Raw genomic sequence first — 19,201 nt, forward strand, 5'->3', positions numbered from 1 at the left:
CAGTGACTGTTTGTTGTTGTTGTTGTTGGTTGGTTGGTTTCTTGTTTTTTTGTTTTGTTTTGTTTTGTTTTTTTTGTAGGCACTTGCGAGTGAGAATATCTGCATAATGGCTCTTTGCGTCTGTTGTGTCAATGGTTTTAAAAAAAAATAAAATTGTAGGATGTGGGGTGGGGATGAGGTGATTACTGTGACAAAGATATCTGTTAGACAGTAATATGTTCTACTCAGAGAAGTGCTGGAAACACCAGCATTTAAGATTGTAAATCTAAAATGTACATATGGCCAAAAATATTTGAATAGGAGCAATCCTTCCTTTCAGGTATAGGTGCTAGAAGACATAGAATTATTTCACCAGTGATTTTATTTTAAGGAAATATTTCACAAACCATCATTTGAAAATACTCTTTATTGAAAAGAGCTACTATAACCTCAACAGAAAAGCATTTTTTCTTTGTTTCCTTTGTCTTTCCTGTCTTTATTTGCTGTCACTTCTGTTAGAGAAAACCAAGAAACAAAACCAAATGAAATTGTGAAAGAGATCTGCTTCAAATACACTCTTCTGCAGATAGGAGTGCAAGATTTGCTTCCATATATGAGTCACATGTGAGCTCAAGTCACTTAATTCTTTGGACTCCACGTCACTACCTTCATTCAGACAGTTCTAATAGTTTGTATATAATGTGTCAGCCTTAAAGTTGGTCACTTGAAAACACAAAGATAGTTTGATTTTGATTTTCCAGTTAATCTCATAGCATTTTCAACAGCATTTTCATAAAAATAGTAATGTCGTCTTTTTGTTTTGTTTTGTTTTGTTTTTGTTGTTTTTTGATTGGTTTGGTTTGGTTTGGTTTGGTTTTTGGTTGGTTGGTTGGTTGATTTTTTTACTTTGTTAGGGGTTTTTTAATTTTCTTTTTTTCTCTTTTTTCTTTTAATTTTATTTTTTTGGCAAGCCTATGAAGTATGTATTCAAAATATCCTTCACTACCAAAGACATTTTTCTGTGAAAGAAAAAGAGCTGGATGGCTAAGCCAGTTTTGGTTGACTGGAAAGCTGAAAAGAATTGGGGAGAAACTACACATCATGTTTCGTGAAACAAATAAGCGAGGAAAAGGCTATAAAAACTGAGGTAGCCCCAGAAAGAGTAGGGAAGGTGGAAATTGGTTCCTTACTTGAAAAGGTTGCAACGGTGAGACAGAGTTTAATACACCTCGCATTTTAGCTCTTTCATGCTGTAGAAGTCCTGTGATGATATAAATACCCCATTTCTGGCTATGTGAGGATCCTCTTCCCAAACAATCTGTGAGGGAGGCACAACGAGTCTCTGCACAACAAGTCTGGGGAGGTGAGGGAAGCATCATCTGGAGGGGCATGTAAACCAGGCATACGCAGCAAATTTCAGCAATAACAGGGATGAAGCAACCTCAGAAAGCTGCTGCAGTTCAGCCTGTTTATGCAGGAGATCAGGAACCAGAGATCACAAGGAGGATTTAAAGCTACTTTTGACTCCTTTCAGTCAGCGCAAAAAGACACAAGGGAATTTGGTGAAGCACAGGGGCAGAGTATTTGCAGGATTATGTGAGATAAACAGAGTTGTCAAATCCTGTTGATTTGGTAGGTTTTCCTCTGGACTGAGATAGCCAAGCACATTTTGGTAGTGAGATGGTTTGGTAGTAGTGCTTATGGTTTGAACAGCAATGAGTCTCCTTATGTTTCATTTTATTTGGAAATACATGAAAGAGATAGTAAGCTGTTTCATCAGTGCAGAGGTATTTTATGTCAGTCATGAATTTACTGATGATCTAGATATTTCTCAGTGACTGACTCCCCTAATATTCAGAAAGAACCTATAGTAATATAAACCTTCTCCAGAATCCATGTGATAAATGAAGGTAAGCAACCCAGGTACTTACCCAGCATGTTTCTTAGCAAATGATGGGTAGATAGGTCTTTCAACTCTGGTGCTCAAATCCAATGAAATACAAATTTTTCTCCATTTCCATTTCATGCAAAGAGAGTTAATTGCTTCATTCCTTTCACCTGCACCACAGCCAAGGTTTGTTTCTTGGACTGCTGAGTCACAATGTTCTCTTCAGTCTAAGAGCAAGACCAAGAGCAACAGTTCTAATATAAAGATGCTCTGTTCTGTTTGAAAGAAATATGGAAAACACATTCAATTAGGACATTTCTAACTTATTGTATCTAATATAGCATATGTGACAATCGAGCATAATGTTAGTCCTCAGTTGCTATCTCTATAAAGCAGCCACTCTGAATAAATGGTCGTAAATTTTTTCTACTTCACCACATCATCATAATCTATAAATATATTTTATTTTGATGAATGAATGTGCATATGTACTTATGTATTCCCATACTTTCAGCAGTTGACCAGTACATTATCAAATAACTACGTATATGGGAGAGTTGAACTTATAACACTTTCCACATACCCAGTTTTCAGAAAATGCTGAACATCCTGTGTTCGTGGCTGTAAGGCAATGTAATAAATTCAGTGTTTGGAAATACCAGTCTCCTCTACAGATCTTAGCCATACATTACCAAAACAAAGTCTTTTTTGTTGTTTTGTTTTTTGTTTGTTTGTTTCTCCTGAGTGCAAATAAATAGTGTCAGCTGTAAAAACCTATTCCAGAGTGATTCCAAGAAGGAAATGGACACATTCACTTATGTTTTGAAAACACAAGGATATGAAAACTATTACTTCTGAGACATTTCTTGCAAAAGACTGAAATTTAGAAAAAGATTGGAGCACCTCTTACATAGTTAGGAAATAAGATTTTTTGGAGGGCTGAGCTTTTAGAATGAGCAAATGTAGAAAAAAGACACTGACATGCTGATTCATATATCCTGTTGTATAGCTGTTGTATTGTGTTTTTCCAGATATATTTTCTTGCTGAAAGAATAAAGGTGTAAGTTTAAGCTGGCACTTAAACATAAACACAAACAAAGACAAGAGTTGCTCACTATCTCTTCCTCCGAGAGTTGCACACTATCTCTTTCTCATGTCTCTGAAACAGGACTTTAAATTGGTCTTAACTTTGTTGAGGCCCTTTGCTCTGAGAAATATTCTGATAAAGCTGTGCATCTTGCTAGGAAGACACAAGACATGGCTTTCCAGGATTTAGGTGTGAATCCAGAGTTCAAGCCCGTCTCTTGTGTTTGCCTCTCCCCATCACATTAAGGAATCAATCAGACCCATACATGTATAAGGCCATTCAGGCTTTAGGGAGGTTCTGTTTTATAGTTTTTTCTCTTTCTGGGAGAATTTAAAAGAAATTAATCCTTTCCCTTCCCTTCCTGGTTTTGGCTCTTTCATATTATAAAAAACTTGAAGCCAAAGCATATACCATTTCATATACTGTTAGCTTTTATCTGAACGTGATTTGCAGCACATCCAGAGTTCCCTAGGCCTTAATTCTACATACATGCTGTATAACCAGCCAGTTGTGGGAAGAGGCACTCCAGTAATGTTATCTGGCTAAGCCCTAACAGCTGGTTTAAAACATCAGCAAGGAGGTGGCAGCCAAAAATCCCCCATCAGGTTCCCTTTAGGCAGTTGCTTGCTGTCGTCTGCTGCTCATCCTGAGCTCGTAGCATGCTGAGAGCCAGCAACAGGGGTCCACTGCCAGTGCCAGTATCTGGGCACAGCCCATGTGCCATTGTACTGCTTACTCTACATCATTCCTGCTCCATGTCCACTGATGCTGAAGAAATCCCAATATGACCTGGTTTGGTCTAAATGGGACATCAGTAAGTGTGGGACAGGCTTGACAGTAAGGCTTCCACCTATAGCAAGTATGTTCAAACCATGCCTGTACCCACTCATGTGGATCCCATGTCTACAGAAAACTCTCCTCAAAAGCAGCAGGAGGGGTAAGGCCAAGGGGGTGGCTGACTGGGTAGAGGAAAAGATGACAGCTGAAGAGCCTCTCTGCAATGAAAGATGACAGGGTAATGATTTGGCCTGCTTTTATTTCACTCGCTCAGTGTTTTTGCCAGGCAGGCGAGCTCTCCTAGGCTCACAGACCCTCACAGCCTTTCTGGCATTGAGAGTGTGATCTCAGACTTAGTCATACTCTTTGTGTTCAATCTTGTGGTTTAGCCCAAGCATTGCATTGCTACAGAGCTGGCCAAAATGCATAAAGAGAAATAATTAGCAGCTCAATGCAACTATGGGGATGCTTCTGAGCCCTTGAACAACAGAAGGAAAAAATGCTCAAGGTTTGTCCTCCATCTATTGTACGTGTACCCTGGAAATAACTGTAGTACTGCAACTGTTTTGATGGCTGAACAGGGTATTACAACAACTACAAGGCAGCCTTAAAAATCTCTGTATGACTCTGAATTACAGTAACTATTAAAGAGTTGACAGTATCTGTAGGAACAGACTGTACTGGGCCAAAGGTTGCGGCATTCAGAGGGGAAATTATGTAAATGTGCTCATTCCTGCACTTAAATTGTATACAACCTTTTTCAGGATTATTTCAGGCTTTCCATTTTGGAAAGCGAGTTGCAAACTATAGACAGAATCTCTTCAAGCAGCAGTACAAGTGCATTCAGGTAGTGTCTTCTAGACTTTGCATCTAAAGGCAGCTTGTCTGAAGTTTCATGTGAACTAAATTAGAGGGACAAACTTCATTCCTGTTGCTTTTCTGTCTGGATATGGTGTGCTTGCATTCCATTCTTCAGTAAAATACAGTGTAACCTGAGGGTCCTTTTGGTGCTGGTCTCATCACACATTCTTTAGTGACATTTTCACAGTATGTCCCCAGATTCTGGTTCTCTAGTCTACAATAAAACTTGCTTCTTTCAATGATTTTCGGCTACTGTTGCCCAAAGACATAGTCTTTACTAGTGATGTCAATGCTTTAAGGACATGTATGTGCTGTGTAGGAAAAAGGGGTTCTATTAGAAGGAGGAAGATGATTGATTTGGGCCACATGATAAAATTGCTCATGCAGCTATTATCAAAGCATCCTCAGAATGCTATACCAGCACCCATAACAATTTCCAGATCAAAAAAAAAAAAAAAAAAAAAAAAAAAAAGTTAGGGAAAAAGAATCTAGAGATAACATAGATTATTCTTGTAATACTCTAAAAACTTGTGCTAAACCAAGCACACAATACCTCATAGACACAAACAGAATAAAATCCAAATTAGTGCTCTATGGGGATTTAACAATTTGTAGGAATACTTTTAAGCAGAAAAGTATGAACAATAATTGGGAATTGCTTAAGAATATTTTCCCTTGTTAGTCAAGAATCTAAGAATCTGCAATCCAATAATCCAAAAGGAAGAACACACTGGTTAGAGAAACAACCTGATTGAGAGTGAAAAATCAAAGCAGCTATTAATATTTAAAATGTATCTAACTATTGGTAAATGAGGTAAATTGGCAGAAATTAATGTAAACCAGAAATTAAGACTCAAAATTTATTAGGGAAATGAAAAAGCTGTAACAAACATATATAGTTCTTGCAGTATTAACCCTTTTCTAGTATTCAATTGTGGAATTGTTGATTGCAGTATGAAAAGCATTGGACTGTTCAGGAAATATGCTATCAGATTGTCCTGGTTTTGCTAAAAAACAAGTTTCTCTTTCAGCGAATTTTGCCTGTCAGCTAAAGCCTTCATATTAACTGCATTTTCCTGGAGAACCAGACACATGTTTTGGTAAACCTAGCAATGGAATGCAAACATATTGATAAGCATGGATGGACATCTCGCGAGAGGGGCAACGAGAAACAAGTGACCAAGAAACTGACCAACTGTGTATAACATTCCATTCACGTGAATACTTCATATAAAAGTGGGAGACCACGAGGATCTCTTCCCTTTTCCCTTCTGCTTATGGCCGACCTTAGGAGAGGATCTGGCTGGTCGTCCCTGAGAACTGAGGCCTAGTGAGAGACTGAATCCAGCTCCGCTTGGCTGCAGAGTCTAATCCAGGACTTTGGTGGCCGGCTCTGCAGTTGCTGGGACTTTCAAGATTGGTTTTGTATATTTTGTATTATTTTCTCTATTCTTATTAGTAGCATTAGTAAAACATCTTTAATTTTTCCAACTCTCTTCTCTCTGTCCTTCTTTCCCTCCTGATCGCCTGTCCTTAGTGGGAAGGGGGGAGAGGGAGGGGCAAAACGGGGGAAGCGGGGGGGAGAGGAGGTTAACAATACATCTGCCAGGGTTTTATTGTCACCCCGCAATCTTAACCCTCGACACAGATGAAACTTAAATAGAACATTAAAATGAGAATTTCAACATTTTTCCACATTCAGAACATAAGAAGAAACAGAGGCTCTATATATACTTTAGAGCTATAATAGAAAAATCATAGAAAATAATTTTGATGTGATTTCAAGGTTATCTAGTCCATTCCCTGACCCCCCAAAAAAACTTTGTGTTTCATGACAGCTGTTTTTCTAATGTGTCTTTACAGACCTCCAGCACTGAAAATTCTGCAGTTTCTTTCAGCAATTTGTTCTAGTGTTCTACTACGCTTACCCATAAAAAGTTGTTTCCCATCTAATCTTTCCCAATATCTTTTATTTCTTGCTTCAGTTTAAGCCCACTGTTTGTTGTCCAGTCCACCGTGGTCAATGAGAACAGATTATTCCTTTCATCCTTGCAAAACCCTTTTACGTACTTGAACACTGTTACTATGCCCATTTCAGTCTTCTTTTTGTTAGGCAAGACAAACCCAGTTATTTCATTCTCTCATCATAGGTCATGTTTTCTCTAGACCTCTGATCATTTTCGTCACTCCTATTTGGATTACCTCCAATATATTCATGTATTTCTTGCAACGCACTGCTCAAAGCTGACCTCCAGCTGAGGCTTTACCAGTGTTAAACGGAGCAGAAGGATTATTTCATATGTCTTGTCTTGTTTATAGATCTCACTGTGATGTTAGCCTTTCCACAACATCAGAACATTTCTGACTTGTGTTCAACTTATGATTCACTCAAATCCCCAGATGATCTTCTAAAAAATGGCCACCATCCTGGGTTTTTTTGTATGGTGTATTTTTTAGCTTGTTTGGTTGGGGTTTTTTGTTTGTTTTACCCATTCCGTATCTGTGTGGCTGATTTTTTCTTACACTTGTTACTACTGAATTTTATCCAGTCTTTTTTTTCAGACATTTTCTTCAATTTGCTAAGAACATTTTGATTTCTCTTCTTACCCTTCTGGCTTCCACTCCACTGTAAATTTAATCAGCATGTTCTCTCTTCCCTCCTGAAGGTCAGTCAGTCATGAAAATATTGAGCACATCTAGATCCAGGGTGGCATATGACTGGATATGTCCTGTCACTGAACGTGGTCTGTAGCAGCTATCTGGAACTGTTTTCCAGCTGATTTTGTATGCAGTCTGTAGCCAACACAAAATTTCCCTGGTATTCTCGTAAGACAGTCAATAACTTCATTAAAAGGAAGATATACAACCTTTTCAATGTATTCTTTGCTCTGTTACTCTGTTAGAGAGAAATTAGGCATGATTCGTTTTTGGCAAATCCCTATTTGCTCTTAGTCTGATGAAATAGTTTCCACTTTAACAGAAGATACTCAATAAAAACTGCTAAAACTTGACATTTCAACCAGTGAATAAAGGTTAACTTGCATCCAAGATTTTGAAAATAACTGGTTGAGTACCTGTTTAAATTGTGAATATTATTTTCCAGTAAGTTAAGAAAGAGTAGGGAAGTTCCAATAGAACAGAAAAATCCTAATGTCATGCCAATATTCATAAAAGATAATTAGGATGAATCAGTTATAATCTCAATCTTCCCAAATATTAGTTCAGCTAACTAAGCAACTGATGAAGGAGTTAATTAATAGAGCTTAAGAGAAGGTGATATAATAGAAGTCAGTTAAGACAGATTTTACAGGGAATTGTATTTTCACAAAAGACTCTGCATTTTAACCATAGTAACATTTTAATTGATAAAAATGCAATAATTCATAAAACACTGCAAAATTTCTATAAATTTTTTTACATGTTAGGGGGCTCCACTTAATTTAAACAAATGAACATACAAATAAAAACCAACCAAAAAACCCCATCAAAACCCAACACCAAACTATAATAGAAAACTAGTTAATTGAATAGTAGCTGAAATGTAATTGTTCATAGGAAGTCATCCCTGAGTGGGCTAGTTTCTGTGGGGGTCCAGAGAGGGTGATCTAGCACTATTTTTTTTTTTTTTTTCCATTTGTATTGCTTTTCTGGAGAAGCATGTGAAATAGTTCGTGGCAAGTTTTCAGGTAAAAAAATGATCATGGGAGTACTGAGAAGAAAGAAGGCATTGCGTATGAGCTGGATGCAAGGAAACCATAAGAATTTTTAAAGATACTGCACAAAAATCACATGTGTAAGAAATGTATCTCAGAATTATATGAATGAGTCAAATGCCTCATAAAGTCCCAACTTCGATCAGATGGAAGCCACAGTGGTGCACATATTGTACTGCAAGACTATGGGTAAAGAATAGTCTGTTCCATAACTGCTTGAATAAGAATATATTGAGCTGAGATAAGAAGGATTTATTTCTGTTCTAGGAATTCCTCTATTTGGCACAGTTCTAAAAATAGTGTGTCTGATTGTGGTCATTACTGGTTGGTTAAAACATAGGGAAACATGACTTGTTCTTAGAGTCTCAAGACTTTCTGAGATCTAAGATTTATTTTTGCAAAGTTAAGAAATCACTTGACTGGAGCAAAATTAGAAAGGAAAAAACAACCAAACAAAGCACACTTGCATACAGTGGGGATTGTAAAATTTCTATTCTTTGAACAACTTTGTCATGTTTCAGTGATTATAAATGGCAGAAGGAAAAGTGAAAATGTGTAACTGTATAAAATCTAAGTCTGTAAATAGTGTGTCTGCACTCTGAATGGAAACTGGTTAAACTTTCCATAGGTTTACAAAACCAGAAGGATGTGGAGAAAATGGAAAACTCTTCATTTACATTGCCTAAAATTTATATTTTGTTATATAATGTCTAATAAGAAAGGCCTGAATTTCAGTCTCTGCAAAATGGAAATAACTTATTTTTTCCATTTTTGCTCCATATTACCTCTTCCTTTTTAAATGAGTTATGCTACAGATTCTTACCTCCTTTCTGATATTTTCTTTTACTTTTCACATAAATAAATTAACACAGACTTTTTCATTTGTTTCTATAGTTTCTCAGATGTGCCTCCAGAGAAGGGGAGAAAGCTGTCCAGGACACAAGCTCACTGTATGTATAATTTGTATGTCACTAATGCACAGTCTCACACGGGATGAGCAATCAACCTGAAGTTGATTTTTGGGGCCCCTCAGAAACGAACTCCATACTAACCTGTGAAAATTCTCAATAGGGATAAATAGTGATGGCATTCGTGCTCAACCTGTTAGCTCTTCCAGACAAGAATGAACAATAATGCCATCTCAGATTAAACCACAAATAGTGCAGCCCATCTGTTTAAATATACCACAATAAGTCATGTAGAGAAGTACATTATTTGGAAACAAAAATGAGCTTGCAGGTTTTTCTAACCTTTTGCAGACATAAACATTAGTCACTTTCTGAGATTTTCCTGTAATCTGTCCTAATTATATGCCTATGGTATGTTTTAATCATCAAGAATATGAACTAAACTTGCATAGAGGTGTTTTTTAACTGCCAGTATTGAAACAAAACCACATTGATGCATTGTGTTCTCTCTTTAGAATTCTAATTCAATGCTTTATTTATAAGAGACTTATTTTTATGAACACAACTTCCACAGGATTTTTGTTGTTCATTATGACTTTTTCCTTTTGATAATTTAGAAGGATATCAATTGTCAACATTTATGGCTTTCATTTCATCAGTTTTCTCATAGGACATGACAGACCCAAAAGATACTTCTCTCATTTATGGAGAGCTTTAAAACTAATAGATGAAAAACACTGCTTCTCTTGCAATTCCCAAAGGCTGCTGAGTCGGATATAGCTCTGGGAACAGAAGATATCATTGACTGATTAATCCAAAAGACCAATGATGCATTTTCACAGCTGAGATAATCCATTTCTGTGAATCGTGAAAGAGGTATTAGGTTTTGTTTTCAAAGACAGCTGCAAAGGAGATGAAAGGAAAATGCAGGGTTAGGCTGACTGACAAGATGACAGCATTTCCTATGCTGCTTGAATAGCATCTCATACCTGTAACGTCAATCTTGGGAGATGCCTGTGTTAATATTTTCAGAGTAGAGATGACAGCAGGGTGCCAAATACATACCTTAACTTACCTTAAGTTAGATGAAGCCTGCTGAAGCTAGTAATTTTATGGTGCCTATCCTTAACCGTTGATCATCCATTTTAGCATCTAAATCCATCAGCACAGAATCCCTAGAACAGACAAGAAGATTTGATGGGAAATCTCTTTATTTTCACCACTTCTAGGAGTTAAAATTCACCATAAAGTAATAAAAAATTCTAAAATAACCTGGTAGTCTAGGCTTTGGTACCTCTGAGTTGTTCCATATATTTTGAATGAAAGTGAATGAACACGCACCCAGGTCAATTAAATGTACTTTCACATTCTGGTATGCCATGTTTGATTATTCCCAAAAAATGCCTGACTGTTTCAGCAGATGAGAGGTCTCATGATACGTTTGCTGCTTGACAAAATAGTGCTTTTTTAACAAATGCTTCTCCCAGGACATCTGATGTACACTGTATTAGATTTTTTTTTTAAACAAAAAGGTAATTGCTAGTAGGTTGTAACTTAGGTTAAAAAGTTAAATGTTAGAAAGCCAAGAAAGAGTAGATTTACACATATCTATGGAACTTAATTCCCTTCACTTGTGCATGTGAGGCACATAAATACGTTGCCATGTGGCTAAAACCGATGTGTAATACATTTGTATATATAACTTGACTATTCTGCTTTTGGTGCCTAGCTTTATACCTGCACGTTGTGCCACATGGATAAACCAGCTGCAGCTGTTTCTGGCCTGTGGCACTCTTTAGTACTCTTCATTCAATTTAACATTTTTTGAGTCTAGTCCTCCTGCTGCTTGCTGTTGCCTTAAAGCTTTGTAAAACACAATTCTGTTACTGTGTTGTGTTCTCTGGCAGTGATCAGAAAAAAATTACCATTGAGAGTTTAAGCTTGGTTTTATACATAACAACTACCAGGTTAACAAATGTGCATGGCAAGAGGGACACAGAGCACTTCTGTGTCAGAGATAACTCACTATCCTAACCTGGGCAGAAAGGCTCTCCCAGGTCGAGTGTCCATCAGACTCCAAACCTGAATAACATCAGACCACAGGTGACCCAGCTACAATGAGTTTATAACCCACACCCATCCCTTTGAGACCTTTCACTTTGCAAATAAATATTTTGTTTTTTTAAAAGAACTGTTAGTTTATACTGGGGAAACAGAAGGGGACCAAACAGCCCTTTCCTGCTTTGCTAAGCTGTCCTCAGGACAAAACAATGTACAAAGAGAACAGAGAGAGAAGGCAGATGTCAGATGCCTCCCACTGGTACTGCCATCCCCTCCTTCTTCTCTAGCTATTGCAAACAGAACATTTGAATTTCTACTGTTTATTTAGTTTACATAGTATTCAGTTTGGTTTATCTCCTCTCCTCTCCTCTCCTCTCCTCTCCTCTCCTCTCCTCTCCTCTCCTCTCCTCTCCTCTCCTCTCCTCTCCTCTCCTCTCCTCTCCTCTCCTCTCCTCTCCTCTCCTCTCCTCTCCTCTCCTCTCCTCTCCTCTCCTCTCCTCTCCTCTCCTCTCCTCTCCTCTCCTCTCCTCTTCCTGTATTTCTGTTTCTCCAGAAGCAGATCTCTACTATCTACTCTCATAAACAAGAATTAAGTAAGACAAAGGTTTGCTTATGAATAAAGAAAACATTTGCCTTCAGCTGTATGTCACTCTATTTCTGAAAGTTGTTTTGTAAACCAGAGCAAACAATGAACAGATTTTACAAAAAGTCCTTTGACGCCTAGCCAGAGGGCTAGACAGCTAGAACAAATTTGTCACCATGGTATTGTAAAGCACATTCCTGGAAGCTGCTGGGGCCCTAATCCCACCATTTAAAAGACCAACAGCATGACTGAAAGACAAACTGAAGTCCAACAACTGAAGAGAAAAAGAATCATCCGACCTTTCCATTTGTGTTTACACCCTTCCTCATGCCCATTCATGACTCTTATCCTCTACAATCTCTACATGTTTTAAAAAGGTTTTCTGAAAATATCTGTATTGAATGACTTCCTACTGTAGCAATACATTGAAAGGTATTTTTTATTTAAAATAATCGTATGCATGCACATTTTCTGAAATGAACATAAAGATGTTTCTGTCAAACTTTTTGCTTTGCAGATGTTTTCTTTCTGCAAGACATTTTATTTTTTAAAATAATTACACTTCTCAATATCTTCTCTCCTCGAAAGCATAAAAGCTTAGAACTACTGTATCAAATTTAATTTGCAAATAAAAAATGCTTCTTTAGTCAAAGAAAAAGGGGATAGGAGAGGTAGGGTCAGTATGAAAATATGAAGAGGGGCAGAGGGGAAAGGGGTTTGTAAGTTTCAGATCATCACTTCTTATTTTCCTTGCCTTGCATTTGAGTACTTTGAGATTTTGGCTGGGAAAGAAGTGCTGAAATGCCGTGACCAAAACTGAAATTGTGGTATTTTTGAACAGAGTGGAAACAGGAAGAATTAATAACCTGACAAAACAACTCTTTTCTCTTGAGACTTGCAGCTTCATTTTGTAGTTCGGAGTCACTATATTCTTTTCAGCTTGAAGATATACAAGACTACTGAAATACTATTTCATATTGTACACGAAACCAACGAGGTTTTGCATAAGAACAATCCAAATGTGTATGTTCTTATGTGTCAGGGAGATGTGGCTGTTGTACAGCAAGGCTTTGAAAGGTTACATCTCAGCTCTAATTTGGGAGCGGATGCCTACAGATAAATATTAAGGGCTGCATAAATATGACTGAGTTTAATGGGGTCCTTAATGAACTGTCACAAGATGAACCCTGCAGAAATTTTGCATTCTCAAGATTGAGAGAGGTTTGGGGCTTCTTTCTCTGGAACAACATTTATTTAACACAATTTTTTATTTTAATCCGTGGGTCATGTATTTACTATATAGCACTCAGTTGTTGGAAACCATCAAGAACTGTGTGAAAAAGAACAAATTAAAGGACACATGCATAAAAGTTCCCCTGAGAACATCCCTTCCTAAAATGTGTTGAAATCTACAGCTAAGGCTTTCATTTTCATACACTTCTTTTACTCCTCTTTTCTCAATTTCTTGATTAACTTTGTCCTTACAGCACTAGAGAGAACAACTCAGCTTCGGTGTTACCAGCCATTTTGCCCAGAGCCCCATCTAATTTTACACAGGCTGGCTTGATGTGTTTTGACATATCTAGATGAACAGAGATTTGAAGATCATCTTCTGCCCTGGACACATAAAACTTTTGTGGCTATGTGTGTATTAAAAAGCTATTATAAAAACAGCTAGGGCTCATTCACTGGCCCTGAGACCAAGTAGGTTAGAGTAGCCACTCCCATACTTCCAAAAAAAAGAGCAGCCTCATCCAACCTGATTATTGCTAATCATTGCTGGCCTGTGCTTGGTCCTGACTGTGCCTAGCTATGTCCCAGGAACTGTTCTAACAATATCACGGCACAGAACGTGAAGGCTCAGAGATTGTACCCATCCTTGCCTACACCTGTTTGCACTATCCTGTGTGTTCCTTCTTAAGAACAGAAAGCACATTTCATGGAAATGAAAATGTCATCAACCCTAAAGGATGGCAACTGTTACGTGGATGTAGTCACACAATTTAGAGAACTTTGTGGTGTCCAAATAAAAATTTAAATATATTTGGGGTTAATGTTAGGGGGTTGGTTTGTTTTTTTCTTTGGGTTTTTTAAGATATCTGTGGAGATCAGAGGAAAAAAATATCCTCACATATTGTTTAGTTCCTCTTGAAACAAAATACTTTTACTTCTGGGTGCATGCAGTGAAAGCTAAAGATACAAGCTGCAAGGAAACTAAAATACTACTTGCAGAATAGGTGTGCTCTCCCTTCCTTGTACAGCTGTAGTTAAGGAGACTTGGGTTCATTTTTCTTTTTTCTGTGATCAAGAGCAGCAATATTTTTAAACTAAGGCTTGTCATGCACTAGAAGATCGCCTTTAGCCTAGGCTGCTGAAGCTATTCCACTTATATACAACATAGATATGTTTTGTTTAGGTCATGGTGACTGTGAATGACTGTGTTCTGGTTGTTAGGATAGGCTTTGTTGTTAGGAAGGCACAGTCTGAAGTCTCTGTTCTGGTGAATATTTTAAATTTTAAAATGGTTATTTTCACAACTGTAAGTCATTTAAGAATGGATTACTAGGAATCTCAGTGCAAAAAGCTTGCTTTTGCATTAGATTACTTTTCTGAATTTTCCCAATTTCATCTGAAGCTAGAACCTGCAGTGAAAATCCTCCTGCTTTCTGTCTTAGAGACCATTTCTCTTCACTTGCTTGGTCACACAACATCCGAGAAGTCATTGGAGCATTTGCCATTGTAAGAAACAATTTGGGTTTACTGCAGTGGGTAAGCAAGAGTTGTGTCAAGCCCAGGATAAAGGGGCCTAGCTGACAAGTTATCAGCATGGTGTGCAATTTGGCAGGTGGTCCCAACTAATTTCTTGTACCAGGATTCCTGTCTGCTGCTCTGCATCACTGAATTAAACATATATGTAGCTGCCTTTAATGCAGTGCAGCAGTGGTCAACATGGGTAGTCAACAGCATAACGAAACAGCTCTCTGTAGACCACTTCCAGTGCACGGACCATGGTTTGGGAACCACTGAACTAGCCAACAGTTACAAAGGGCTCTGAAGCGGTAATTGCTATGTCAGTGCTAAGTAGTATTATTATTTTGCTAGCTAGTAAAACCCAAAAGATAATGATATGATACACAATACATCACACTACACTGGAAGACATGCTTGTCCTTGGGTTTAGTTACAGTTTTGTGGAATTGGAAATGGAGGGCAGCGATTTTTTCCACTGCTCATAAAATGTAAACAGGAGAAAGAGGGTTCAGATCTAATACACAGCTGATAAAGAAACAAACAAGAAAATGTCAAGGGAAAGAATGCTTGTGAACAGTACCTGGTCAAGATTTCGATTCTATTGACCCTAGCTTGTACTCCAGCAGCACAGGACCTGGAGCATACCCCACTCCCTCACATGCAGATCTACTTGTAGAGAGTAACCATGCTTGGGAAACACAGAATCTCTGTCTCCTTACGTGGCTGCTCCTCACATTGGAGACAGTGACCTTCTCATTTACCAGCATATACTGGTGAAGACATTTTTTCCAATTAAGTTAATAACTTCTGGATCTTAAGTTGTTGCACGTGTTTTCTGGTCCCGAGAGGATTCCTGTACTGCTAAGCTTCACACCTTAACCCTCCCCTGAATTACATGAAACGTGAATGCTCTACAACGCCCACTTTGTAAAGAAAGGATATCATCACAGAAGTGAAGCCCAGATTTTCAAACTGTATTAGGCAGTTCATTTTTTTCTGGATTCCAGTGGGTGTTAGGTGCTAACATATCTCTGAAACTTTGGTGAAGGGCTTGTGATCATACAGAAAGCTACCGGGACCATTTGGAATAGTTACCAGTTTTTCTAAATCCAGATTGACCAATCTAAGCAGTGGGATATGTTCATTGTTCAGAGATTCTCATCTTTTAAATTCATCTTTTATTTGTGAACAATAAGGCCAAGGAACTGCTGGTTTTGAAGTTCGACAGTAATGATTTTACTGTAATCACAGAGCTGCATGCCCCAATGCTATAAGGAATAAACAAAAAAAGGTATGACTTGTGATGAAATTATTAGTATTGGTTCTCTGTGGATATGCAGGGCAATATCAGAAACGTTGGTTAAACGCTGTTTGCATACTGCACCCTTCCCTTAAGCATTAACCTCTAATAACATATCACAAGACAACAAGTCTGCATAGGGATGTCTGATAATCAGTTATTTTGTGGGCTGTGGATGGCCTTGCTGAAAGTGGGTCCAATCCCACACAGGCAACGCTAATCCTTGCAAATACAGTCAGAATCTATTTGAAGATAAAGGCAGGAACAGTCAGTACCAGTTCAGGTTTTTATGGTTATTTAAAATACCCAACAAAGAATCTGTAATCCGCATCCTGCAATTACCCTCACATGAATGGAACTCAGTAATAATGCCTCATTCTTAAAGGATATTTTCCACCAGTGCATCCTGAGTGGCTCTACAAAGGAAGACACATATCTTCACCTTTTTTACAAGCTGGGAAACTAACATACAGAGAGATGCAATAGTACAAAATGAAAAGCCAGTAGTCCAGATAGGAGTAAATCCCAGGCAACCTGAGCCTGATATGCTCTTCTCCAGTGCATTGGGGAAGCTTTGAAGAGTCATGCAAGGGTAGAGTCATGGCTTCTGCCTTCAAATCTACCATAAAACAATGTACTCATGATCATTTCATTCTGTACATCACGCGGCCTCATTTATATCACCAGGAATTGCTTTTCAATCAGCATCTGTGAATGTATTTTACCAATTTATTTTTTTTTTTTTCAAAATCTGGCTGTGGAAGAAAACAACATTTACAGTTACAGAGACACCAAAAGTGGAGAGACCTGAGTTATGCCGTCCCTTACTCTTAGGTCCTGATTCTTCCCACATATGAATAAGCTCATACATGAGGAGTCACAAGTACTTTATTAGGGTGTTTCATACTTCAAGCTTAGTCAGTGTATCAATGAGGAATATTATTCTTATAACTCTGGTTATGACAGCATTCAAGTATTTCTGAAGTGACTCAGAAAGTTAGGGGTATAAGTTCTAATGGAATTTGGAAGCTGTGCTCATTAACACTTTTCTGCCATTTGTGTGTATAAAAACCACTCATGATTGAGTACAAGGTGGAAGAGTGTGAATCATTCATTGGAATTACACTACTTTGAGTGAGTAGCATAGATATAGTTTGTTTTGTCAAAGAGGTACTAAATAATGACTTCTTAAAACCACATTCCCATTCCCTGCCCCACCCCTATGTCATTAGGATTTCTTCCAATTGTCATTGTAATGTCTGAATGCTCAGTCTGGCTAAAAAAATTCATTTAGTCTTGGCTAGGCTTTTCAATGGGAGTTGGGTGGCTCAGACTACAGAGAAAATCTAAGCTCTTATTGAAGTACTTAAATTGTAATATTTTCTAGAACGCATTAGCTCTGACCCATTTCCCATGAAACCGGGATGAAGAGTCAGCTTTGTCTGGCATATTTGCAGCAAAACCTAGTCATCCCGTGTCTCTTCTCTACCCACTATTGCAGATACAATTTTTTGGTAATGGACATCCTTTCACATCTGGCTGCATCTGTATTAGTTACATGGGTCAATTCATCCCACTCACAGCCGTCAGTTCACTCACCCCACTTCTCCTCTAGCCCTTCCCATACCACGTAACACCAGCCAGAGGTTATTGATACATCAAACCTGTTCCCTTGAGCTGTTTCAAAAAGGAGTGGCCTTTCAAAGAAAATTAACAGTTCTGGTATAGGAGAGGTACATAGCTGTTCTTTGCTAGTCCCTGAGTGAAACCAGACACAGGACATTTACAGTCATGCAGTCAGAACAACTGTGGAGTAATGGACTGGAGGCAGCTGCAAGACACCTTTCCCTTGAGACTTCACTAGCCTGGTTGTCTATGTATCTCAGATGTATATAGTTTATGTACATGTATTTTAGAGACTTATATGTGTATCTTATATGTATATATAAGATATATAGGTGTGTGTATATAGATATATATACATATGCGACCTCACCTAGGCATTGCTGCTCCAGCAGGGGGATTGGACTAGATGATCTTTTGAGGTCCCTTCCAATCCCAAACATACTGTGATACTGTGATACGGTGATACTGTGATACTGTGATACTGTGATACTGTGATACTGTGATACTGTGATACTGTGATACTGTGATACTGTGATATATACACATATATAAAAAATATGGATATTATTGTTTTTCAGTACACCAGTCAAGACAGTTAGCCACAACAGAACTGTCTTTGCTTGATCAAAGGAAAAAAAAAAAAAAATGAAAGAACTCACAATTGCCAGACAAAATGGAAAATCTTTTCAGAAGACAACACACGTGTAAGCCCCCAAATAAAAGGGTGTGTTGCCAGGAAAAACTACCTTTGAGCCAACATAACAATGACAACAACATGCTGAAACCAGTAAGAAAACAAATAGAGTGAGTGTAAAAGAAAGGCTCTAAAAACTCAGAAAGTATAAGGGTGCAAATAGAACTGACAAGCTAACTGCTGAATAATTCAAAGGTAAAACTTCTAAAACACTGCACATCTTTTTTCATTAGTTCAGTAACCTCTCTTTTCATGCACTTTTACAAAAGATGCAGAACAGAAACTGGCTCCCTAAGTAACATGAATATCATCAGCTGCAGGCAGTATTTTAGGAAGATACAGATAAAGAACAAAGCTGCAATCAGATTCACTATCATCATCTCTGCAGGCTGGAGGTAGCTACTGCATGGGGCTTCATAAGAGTAACTTTGCTGTGAGCTTTGAAAAAAGGGTAGCCAATGTTCAAAGCTCATGCCTGAAGGGGTCCATTGCAAAACAGGGAAAGTTCTTTCAAGTCCACTGGGCTCGTACCCAGTTGGACACTGCAGACATCTCTCCGCAGGTATCTAAGCTCCAGTCCCTATGGGCACTGAGGAACTGGTCTCGTAGCAGGGGAAAAAGTGGCAGTGTTGGCAAAGAAATTAAGAGAACTTATCATGGTGTGCTCCCTTCTCTTCACAGACAGGCTTCAGAGAGTTTGCCAAGCATCCTTAATTGTATGCTAACCTGACCACATGCTCAGGCCTGCAAGATCCTGTATGATCTTTGAGGGTGTGTTTAAGCCTCTCCCTGAACAGACTATGAGTCTGGCCAAGGCTACACTGACCTATCCCTGAGGGGCCACACAGATGCTCAAAAGGGGTGCAAAAATACTGAGGGAATCTCCTGGAGGCACAGAGAGACTCAAGGGAAAAATATATTCCCCAGGCACAAGTCAGAGCTGCTGTCTATCCCCATAGAGCCCTGGGCTCCA

This window comes from Streptopelia decaocto (genome assembly GCF_964273445.1).
Source record: "Streptopelia decaocto genome assembly, chromosome: 3".
Lineage (NCBI taxonomy): Eukaryota > Metazoa > Chordata > Aves > Columbiformes > Columbidae > Streptopelia > Streptopelia decaocto.